The 11124-nt window shown below is 40.4% G+C and overlaps 1 long non-coding RNA gene across 1 annotated transcript; it reads left to right on the top strand.

The window, feature by feature from the left end:
* The first annotated feature begins 2750 nt into the window (after nucleotides 1-2750).
* LOC117824523 lies at nucleotides 2751-10878 on the top strand. The gene is made up of 2 exons (XR_004633606.1): nucleotides 2751-2843; nucleotides 10598-10878. It is a non-coding gene; the product is annotated as an uncharacterized LOC117824523 (long non-coding RNA).
* The last annotated feature ends 246 nt before the right edge of the window (nucleotides 10879-11124 follow it).

Genomic DNA, 11124 nt, shown 5'->3' with positions numbered 1-11124 from the left:
ATACAAAACATAACTTTTTTTATGTTGTGTTTTTGGGCACTTTATTGGAAAGCACAGCTGAGGAGAGACAGGAAATACTGTGAGCAGCAAAGCTGGGGAAGACCTGTAGCAAAGGGTCAAGGCCGGGAGTCTATCCAGCAACAACTGCAACGAAGAATGCAGCTTCTTTTTGTGGGACATGTGCCTAAACCGCGTGACCAACAGCGCCCCAAAAACACCACAAAAACATAGTCTCTCGACTTAGTGTTTTTGTTAAAAAATAATCACTGTTGTTATCGGGTTTTGACCAATCAGGATAAAGTATTTAGTTTGATAATAAAGGGGTTGTTGCTGATGGATTATCGGTGTGGTGGTTGGCTTCTGCTGATGGTCCCAAGTTGTCGTGGTGTGGTCCTGGTTTCATTCTTACAAACCCGCTTAGAAAGCTTACAAAGGATGTAAACTCTACACAGCATGTTTGTATCTCTGAGCTCTAATTTGCTCATGTCTTCAGCAGGTCAGAGATTTCCTTGCTCTAAATTACGTGACAATAGCTTCCGTCTGCTCCTCTGAGATCAGACATTCATACTTTTGTCTTATTTCAAAGAACGACCTGAGGCGGGCCGAGGATGTGGAGTTAAAAGATAGAGGCAATAAAAAAAGTGACAGTGTGATTTGTGACTTGGAGGATAAATACAGGGATGTCGACGACAGACACAGGGTGAGATAACGATAGCGATCAGTTTATGATCCAAAAGATGTTTAGAGAGGCTGAGGAAGCTTGACCCCAGCAGGGATTGACAAGACAGGACAGCACATGAATTTACAATAATTGGAAAAGCCATACTTCATACAATGGTATCAGATAATTAAATCTCTAAACAATTGTGCCTCACATCTTCTTACATGTCGGATTCAACATGTGAAATCGAAACTGCCACTCTGGCGCACAAAAGAGGAAAGAAGGGACTCAGACGCTTTATTTCTGGACGTATCGCAGCATCGGCGGGTTAGAAAGAACAAGGGAAGCACTCATTCCTCGTTTCAGAAGCTTCGCTTAATAATGGCCACCGTATAACAAAGGAAGTGTGAAAAACGCACTTTATGGACCGGAGCTGTTGTAAAGTTATATCTGCCGTTAAATTGAACTCCAGTTCCCTTGACATAATAGATAAGGCACCCGAAATCATAATAAGTCACTTTAACAGCTCATCAATTTTACAGTAGCCACCAGCGCGCATAGCTGCTCAACATCTTCGTGGCTGGAGGGGAAAAAACGTGGGACCTGTCAGAGCTGCCAAAACATGAGTGACGTCCTGTGACAGCTTCTTAAAACACGCCGACTCTGAAGCACCGCTCTGCATGCAGGTTTATGAAGATGAGGGTGGGAAAAATGCATTGCTTTTTAAAAACGGCTGCCTCTTTTCCCCTTGGTGCTTGTGCACAATAATTGTTTTTCCACACCCTTGGGCTAGTCATCAGTGTAGCTGCCACATCACCACACGATATTCATGATAATCCCATTAGTCTCTCAGTCCCAAACTTTTATGCCGAGTGTGATACAGTGGAAAAAAAAGTGTTTTTAAATGTGTTGATTGTCTCTCCGGTTTCTTGTCAGGGCTTGGTGATCCTTCCAGAATTACAGCTTGTTTTTTTTTTCTGTATCTGATGACTTAAGGCACCAGTGGAGTGAGCGCCAATCTGAGTCGTGCACAGGCATGCTGATGGCAGCGCTCCTCCTCCTCCTCCTCCTCCCTCTGTGGTGGAGACATGTTTCCAAAGTATATGTATGCAGGTCACATCCCTCCAACATGGCTTTCAGCGGTCAAACAGAGCCGCCCACTGTGCCTCATGTACACAGCAGAGAGGCTGTTTTCATCCTATACAGTTTACGGCAGAGGAAATGTGCTGCCCTCACACACACTCAGAATAATTGAGGTACGAGTGGAAACACTGCTGAGGTCCATTATTACTGCAGCACAAGTGTCAGCACTGACCACTGCTGGAGAGGAAGTTTCATATTCTAATACTAAACTAACATTGTTTTTCAACAGGCTTTTATTGACTGAATTATTTTTGTTAAAGTCATTTGGATCAAACAAAACTTCATTAACTCTGTGCTTGTTTTTATTTTGATAGATATGCCATCCAACAAATTGTTGAAATGTGTCAGACTCCATTTTCAGAAGCTTGTTTAAAAGATCTACAAGGTTATTTACATTTTAGAGAAAAGTCACCTGTCCTCACAGAAATATAAAAATGCAGCTGAAGAATCCCATGTTTTATAAAAGACGTGTTTGAGGACTGTTGGAAAGACCAGCATTCATTTTGTCAGCAATCTTCAATGAAGTCTTGGTCTTTAGATGAAAATCTTGGTTTCAGTCACATTTTAGTTTCTTTTGCCTGCTATATAAGTCAACACCAAGGTTTAATTGAAGTCAATGAAAGTCAAAACATTTTAGTGTCATGACTTGAGGAGAACACAAAAGCGAGGACCCAATATCAAACTACCAAAACATAGATTTTAATAACAAAAGTTCAAAAAGTCTCACTGAAGTTTTTCGTGAAATGAATCAGAACAAATGTCCAACAGAAGAAACTCAAAAACTTAAGAAGCACCACTGGGAGAACGAGGAGGAACGACACAAGGAAAGATGTAACGAACCAACAAAGGATGGGGAAAACAGAATCAAATGCAGACAGGGTAATCAAACACAGGTGTGACAACGAGATACAGGTGAAACAAGTGAGGAGCAATCAAACTGGAGGGAAAAACACAGGGACTAAAACTAGACTTGACATGGTAGGGCTGTTTTTGAAGCTGCCTATTATACTGCAGTGTGTACAGATTCAGCCAAACTGAGGTATGTAGTATGTTGTCTGTAAAGAAGAACAAAATGCCGAAACTTTGCGAAAGTATTAATTTACAGAGAAATCCTCAATGGACCAATTTCCCACAATACACAGTGCTAATGTAATACGTCTTCTTCTTTCAGTTTATGATGGATGGCACTCAGTTTTCAATTACCGCCACTTACTGTGTTGGAATGTTGACCAGAGTTATTACCAAAACTACACAGCTTATGTTTAATGGTGTCTGTGAAGGTTCTCAGTCATCCAGGTCATGGTAATTCAAAGCTTGATCCATTAGGCAACTGGAGTGGTAGAAAAATTGTTAGAGGCTTATATTTTCTAGCTCTTCCCCAGTCTGGTCAGAACTGAAGAAGCCTTTCGGAGAAGTGAAACGTCTTCAAGAATTCCTACCAGTCCAGTTTCCTTACAGATCAAGCTTTGATGGTGTGTTACATATGTAGTGAGGTAATGGGAAAGAACTGCAGCGAATCTTGACACTTCCAGTAATTAAGATAAGATAAGATATTACTTTATTGATCCCCCAAGGGGGAAATTCAGTTGTTACAGCAACCCAGACATAAGTACAATCAAGAAGACGTTTCAATAAGTAAAAATAAGTAAAAATAAAATGGAATAAAATTAAATTAAAATTAAAAAAATAAAAATAAGTAAAATTAAATAGATAAATAAAGCTAGAATACAATTTAGATATATACAATGTAACAATGGAATTTAGATTAAATAGAAGTAATTACAGGCAGTATTAAAAATAATTCAGTAGTGACAGGTTGACATGGTGTGATTATGGTTGGTAATGACAAATTAAGCAATAAATAAAAATGATATTTGTATGTAATATGTAGTTAGAATAATAATGTAATATCACATAATATAATATAGCAAGATAATTATATAATACAGTATATTATGCATTATAATGCCAGCATGGTGCAGTCTGTGGCCTCCGTTACTGTTAAACAGTCTGATGGCAGTGGGCACAAAGGAGCGCCTGAAGCGTTCAGTCATTACACACTGCATACTACACAAACTGCAAGTATATATATATTTATACAACAAAATAACACAAGGAACTACAACTGAAGAGCAAGAGGAAAACTAAAACTACTGATGACTGTAAAAGACAAGAATAATAGACAACATGTGAAACACAAGAACTACAAAATAAAACAAGAAATGAAGACCAAATACAAAGCTAAACCAAAGCCATTCATGACATTAAGTTATTACTTTTAAACAGAATTTTTTCTCTCTTTAAGCTCAGTTAGTTGATCAGAAACTGGGACCAAGGTTGTACCAAGTGTTTTAAATCTTCAACACTTCAGTAATATCTGGGTTCTTCACCTTAGTTTGATCATTTAGCCTCGACTGCTGTGCTGTCCCTGCTGATCTACTGAGGCAAGGATAGGTCATCACACACAGATAAAAGTGGTGATAAAGAGGAATGAACTTTAACTCAAAGTCAAGACACTAAACACACTTTCTTTGGATACTGTGGCTTTATTTATTTTCTTAGACTTGAAATAAAAATGCAGTGAAAGCAAGGTACTCTACCCACACCCTTAAAAGGTTCCTCACCAGTGTCCAAGGACAAATGTAATAGGCACCTAATGATAAAAACTGATAGTCTGAAATATTGATAAGCATTAAAGCTCCACCTTATGGTGCGTAATCGTGGGTTAACTGGTCTAAAGGCTACTACAACAATAACTACATCAATGAAACACTGGGACTTCTTTGAATGCTGCTCAAAGCATTTCTCTGTTACCCTAAAAGACTGGATTTGAACCACGTCTTTTGTTTGATTGATCCCTGCGTGTCGTGTGAGCTTTCATCAGAATCATTTCCCTGAAACCAAACCTGTTGTTACCTTCTTCTTCTTTTCTCCCTGTCCTGATTGTTGTTATCATTCCTCGTCTTTGTGATCCTGATAAATGTCTCTCTCGGCATTCCTTCCTTTCATGACCTGTCACCCTGACTGAAAGTGTGAGCTGTGGGAGTAGGTGTGTCTCCTCTTTGTGTGTCCCAACCGCAGAGTCTGCACACACAGATGAGTTTTCATCCTCTCTCTGTCCCCACTCGTCTCTCACTGAAACTCATAATCAATGTGTTAGAATATCACATATCCCACGCTGACATCTGTCACATACAATCATCCATCTTTGTGATATCTGGCAGTACTAAGCAGCTCAGACATCCCATCAGATTCCTGTCAACTTTATTTTTACCTGCAGTTTGTCATCACAAGAATTAGAGCACATGCACTGATACAGACGCTGGAGCTTTCCTCTCCCTTTGGGTTTCAATTCAGGTCAGATTTTCCTGGCAAATACCAAAAAACCTACTGAAGTGCAGAGGCAGTTCAAACCTGAACAGAAACACTTATTTACAAGCATAGACTCAAGAGGACAAGGGTCCAAATCCACAGATGGCTCTGGTGAAATCTTGGGCTTATAAAGTAACATATCAAGCAAATTCAGCTTCAGTCCTGTGTCGCTCTTTTTCCCATTTCCCTATCCTCCAACAGATAAGTGTCATTTAAGGCCAACTTTTTGTGAAAATCATCCTTAAAAGCTTCTCGAATTCTTGCAGGTCATTGAGACGTGGCAGCTTCCTCAGAGGAGAGAAGGTCTGTCCATCCGACACTTTGTTCCTGAGTAAGAAATCTGAAAATCTCCAGGCCAGATTGCTCTGACATCCGATCTGGGTTTTAATGGTCCCTAGAGGACAATTCACAAAGACAATGGTGACCCCCCCAGACCTCCTCTACAGCACTACTATCAGGCTTAAGTTTCAAAGTCTAATAGGTTGATCGAAATGACATTACTGGGGACATTAATGCTCCCCAGAGAATGAACTCTGAATGTTTAACCTCGGTGGGATAAACCCGATGACTGTAACAAACCCAGCAGCTCTCTCCAGCATTAACCTAAGAATAAAGTTACATTCCAGTCCACTGATTTTAAGGCCAAGAAACTATTAAAATAACCAGCTTTTTTTTTACATGTTAATTGATGAGGGGAGTGCACATGCAGAAAAGTCCTGATACTTCCATTTAATTAAAATGAACACACCAAAAGCTATAATTCCTGCCGTTTCAGATCCGCCACCTTCAAGGTCGTGGCTTGGCTTATTTAAAGACAATCAGTTAAAACTTTGTGGTAAAGCTAAGGGGGAAAAGCGGTCTTGGTAAAAGAAACCAGCACTTTTTGAAGGAGATAGTGGTGTCTGGTGTCACAGTTGGGGTCATTCAATAATAATGGACTGAAGCCACTAATTGCACCAACACTACACATCATTCTCCCCCGATGCCATCTCAAGATCCAGTTCACAAAGCGTATCGCTCTGATGATATTCGAGCACAAATCAAGCAGCAATCTCTGGAAAACAAACATGAAACCAATGCAGACGCCAATCTGCAATTCTTTAAGTGTTCACTTGAGACTGTCTGCAAAAACCGATGAATCCCATTAGGTCCAATATCAAAACTTCATATTTGATTAAACAAACGTTGAACTTTTTGATCTCTGTAGAAAGTCTTGCATCTGGGTCCAATTTCATAGTTCAGTGTGATAGGCAGCTGTAGCTGTTTTCCAGGAGACCATATCAGCATCTTCAATATGGCAGCCTCCACTACTGGGCATCAAAACATCTATTCTTTAATCCGTGAGAGACTAGGCATATGTTTTTGCACAGTCAATGGTGCAAACATACCCAAAAATGTCTGCAGCTCTGCACAGTTTGCTCTTGTGTTGTGTCTGAGCTGTCAGCATCCCCACTCTCTGCTTCACAGAGCTGTGCTGTGCGCTCTCATCCTTGACATGGCTTAAAACTGGGAATGAAATGGTTCTCACCAGTTTAATGTTAAATCAAGTCATGACAGATCTTACAATAAATGTCACCCAGATCATTTCCACACATGATGACAAAGTGTGCCAGTGTATTTTGGGGTTGAGACCTGGACAGCCCCAACTCCTGATTATAACAACAACAGTAAACTCAGAGTATTATGTAGACCTTATGGGAATATATATTATTGTAGATCATCCAGAGGTGGAAGAGTTGCCATGATGGCTGAAAAGTTTAACTGTGATATCCTTTATAAATTCTGCAGTGCAGTTCCCACAAACTCTCAGCAGATGGTAAAAACTTCACCCTGACTGCTTGTGGCTGTCTGCGCTGGTGTTTGTGAATGAGATATTTTAGCAATTAGGTGTATTGCCTAGAAAGGGGCCTGTTTTGCCTGAAATGAATGCATAAATGGCTTGTTTGCACCTGAGAACTGAGACACCATTACTTATGCTGTACAGTTTGTGGTACATTGAACCCTTTTCATGGTATTTGTGAATTAGATGGTGTCTCCTTTTGTTGTTTGCAGAGGTTTAGCAGGTGAAAAAGCTGCACAGTCCTTTTGTGAATCCGGCCCTGAGTTTGAAACCTCCCATCCCCAAACCTACCCCATGGCAGCACCAGCTACTTTTACGCTACTGTTACTTGGAGTCCAAACAAAGTAGCCATGTAACAGCATCACACAAATAAATAGACAGATCCATATTAAGTTATATCCCTTACACACTTTCCAATGTGATTTCATCTACACGCTACATGACGCTCGTGCCCTTTTGCAGGTGTAACATGATGCTCACTTGTCTGTTTTCAGCAGAGAGTAATGCCACAAATGTAAACTGACATGTCTCTACAGTGTTGGATAAAATAATAATAATAATAATAATAAACTTTATTTATATAGCACTTTTCTAAACAGAGTTACAAAGTGCTTCACAGAAAGTAAACAATAATAATAATAATAAATATAATCCCAACCCTTTTTCATACACATATACACATATACATATACATATGTACACACATGCACATACATATACATACATACATACATACATACACACACACACACACACACATACATAATAACATGTTAGCAAGTTCTGAAGGCCTTTTTGAAAAAGAAAGTTTTAAGAAGTGATTTAGAATTAAGAACAGAAGTAGCATGCCTTATTTCAGATGGTAGGTCGTTCCATAGTTTGGGAGACCGGACTGAAAAAGCCTGAAACCCCTTGGATTTTAAACGGGCACTAGGTGTAACCAATAAGCCCATGTCGGCTGATCTGAGAGGGCGGGGAGGCTTGTACCGAGTGAGAAGGTCTGATTGTGTAGAGCTTTGTAAGTGAGTAGTAGTATTTTGAAATCGATTCGGAATTTAATAGGAAGCCAATGTAAGGAAGCCAGAATTGGAGTTATATGATCTGATTTTGTGAACCAGTGATTAATCGGGCAGCTGCATTTTGAGTTAATTGAAGGCGATGAACAGAAGTATGAGATAAACCGGAATAAAGGGCATTGCAAAAATCTAGTCTTGACAGGATAAAGGCATGAACAACCTTGTGTAAGTCGTGAAATGATAAGAAAGATTTGATTTTGGAAATTATTTTCAGGTGGAAAAAACAAATCTGCACAACCTTTTTAACCTGAGCATCAAAACAGAGCTCGGAGTCAAATAACACACCTAGGTTTCTTGCAGTGGGTGTGATATTAAGTGAGAGGGATCCAAGATGGCTGCGTATGTCATTGGTAGGGTTTGATGTGGAGAAAAGGATAACTTCAGTTTTGTCTTCATTGAGTTTTAGAAAATTTTGAGATGTCCAGCTATTGATATCAGAGAGGCAGGTGGTGAGTTGATTTAAGTTGTTGTTGTTACGGGAATGTAAGGGGACATATATCTGGGAGTCATCGGCATAGCAATGATATTGTACATTATGGTTTCTGATGATTTGGCCAAGGGGAAGCATATAAACAGAGAAGAGTAATGGACCTAGAATTGAGCCTTGGGGCACACCATGTCTGAGGTAGGCGAGAGATGATGTGGAATTGCCAATACTGACTGAAAAAGATCTATTGGACAGGTAGGAGTGAAGTAAGCTGAGTGCAGTAAAAAAAGAAAATCTTAGTAAAAACACAGATTTATTATATCATTAACATTCAGAACCACTGCTTCATGACTATCTGTAGATTTGAGACACACAGAGACTGATATGATGGCAAAATCTGCATTTCCTTTCCTGCAGATAGCTAGTACAAATCATAACTCAAGTCACATTCAGATAATTTGTCAGTAAAGTGCAGCGGCATGTGCAAAATGACATGATTCTCTGAGGATTACCCTGTTCTTCATGCACTTACAGATGCATTACTTCTCATTCCTCCCCACTTAGATTTGAAATAATGGAGTCTGGCTGTGGTTCTGTTATTTGTATCTCTCAGTCTGTGTTAGTGTAGCTGTGAGGCGTTCAGGATGTTGTACAGTACTGAGCTCAGCTGTGTGTGTCTGAGAGAAGGCCTCCCCCCTCCCACAGCGCTTCCTTTGTTTGTTTGGGCTGCTGCAGATCCACCTATGGAAGCTAGCTGGCTGCCTGAAGGACGAGAGCTGCTTATCGAACATCGCTACAGGCCTGGTGCATGGCAGGTGGGGGGAGGGGCTCAACACTCACGGGACTTCCCTCTCCAGTTCTCCCAGCAGGTAGAAATGGATACACTAACAGCCCAGTTTGCTGTTCCGTCCACCTGTGGCATAAACCCCCTCCCCCCTTTATTCAAACTCCCTGTGAGGAGCTTTGTGCATGTTTCAAGAGCGGCAGTGCTTCATACAACCTGTCATCATAAGCAGACTGCTGCACCCTGTTTACACCCTTCATCTGAGTAACATGAAAAACATAATGTCAGCTTCCCTGAGGTGTGAAATACACCTCTTCACTCCAGTCTAGACCTGCAGTTCTCACAGCACAGTAGCTAATTTTCCTGATCTACGTACATGTGTCTCCAACATATGATGTCTTCATTACTCACTTGTCTGCTCTGACTCAAATCCATCTGTGGCTTCGAAGTAATGAGAATGAGTTTCAGGAAAAGAGAGGTGTGTGCTCCCTTCATTTGGCTGTAGCTGTGACTCACTGGCTGTGTTGCTGCGATGCTAATACAGTAACTCCTGAACAGCTGCGATGAGGCACGTTGCATGCCCAAACAAGCATTGGCATGTGGGAAGAGATATTAGTGCAGTACTTTTTCCCACTGTGGCAAGATGACTAAAACATGACACTGATATTTACATGGTATTCAATAAAAAAAACCTTTTATGTTCAATGTACACCATCACAGATCAGAGATTTATGCTCAGACATAGAGGATGACTTAATAAAGCCATCTGAAAAAGTCATGGCTGCACAATACATATAATTATGATACATTTTATGAGTGGAGAAGAACCTATAAAAGTTGAATTTATTACACACCTACACATTCCAACACAGTAGGTGGTGTCCACCATTATATACAGAGAAGAACAAGTGCAGCTGCAGCAGGCTGACAACAGAGTAAAAATGTTGTCACTGGTGTGGATTATTTTTACTGTTTAAAGGATAACAAGATTGTAATTTGCAAAACATACTGCAAGAATATAGAGATGAGGAAAAAGTCCTCAAGTTTTAACACAACTGATCTTTAAGTCATCTTAAAAGTCATCATCGCAACAAAGATGTACTAAAGAAACACGAAGCAGCAGAAGCCGCAGAAGCCGCAGCTAGAATTAGCACTAATAAAAAGACGAGTGCTCTACTGTTGATACATCAGACATTTGAAAGCTGCAGAAAGTTTATCAGAGAAGACACAAAGCTAAAGCAATGAATGATAAATTTAGTGAGTTTAAAGCACCTGATGATCCACCTTTCTCCAGGTAGCAGACCGAGGATTTCAGCAGCTGATATCTGGAACAGTATCCTGAGTCTACTCTGCAGAGGTATCCCTACCTGCTCTGTATGATGTGATCTCTACACACATTCACAATCTGATCCACAACAACATCAGGGACAGAAGTTTGACCACGGACAGATGGACTTCTGACATCTGAGTTTGACGGCCCAGTGGCTGGATGAAGACTTTAACATGAAGAAGATGTTACAGCAGCACAGGAGACCTCCGGTTCACAGTGACTAAATAAATGAAGCTGAAGAGTCAGAGCTGATCTTTTTTTCTGTGTGTTAAAAATTGACTTCAGTTAGAGCTGTTAGTTATAGAATATTAATATATATGCATCTTTTCTCATTACATCTGGGTGCCCGGATCATCACCCGCACCAAATCATCTGACCACATCACTCCTGTTCTCATCCAACTTCACTGGCTCCCTGTCCCATACCGCATCCACTACAAAAACCTTCTCCTCACCTACAAAGCTCTTCATAACCTGGCCCCCACTTACCTC

This window comes from Notolabrus celidotus, chromosome 13, assembly GCF_009762535.1.
Source record: "Notolabrus celidotus isolate fNotCel1 chromosome 13, fNotCel1.pri, whole genome shotgun sequence".
Lineage (NCBI taxonomy): Eukaryota > Metazoa > Chordata > Actinopteri > Labriformes > Labridae > Notolabrus > Notolabrus celidotus.
This window is presented reverse-complemented; position numbering and strand designations above follow the sequence as displayed.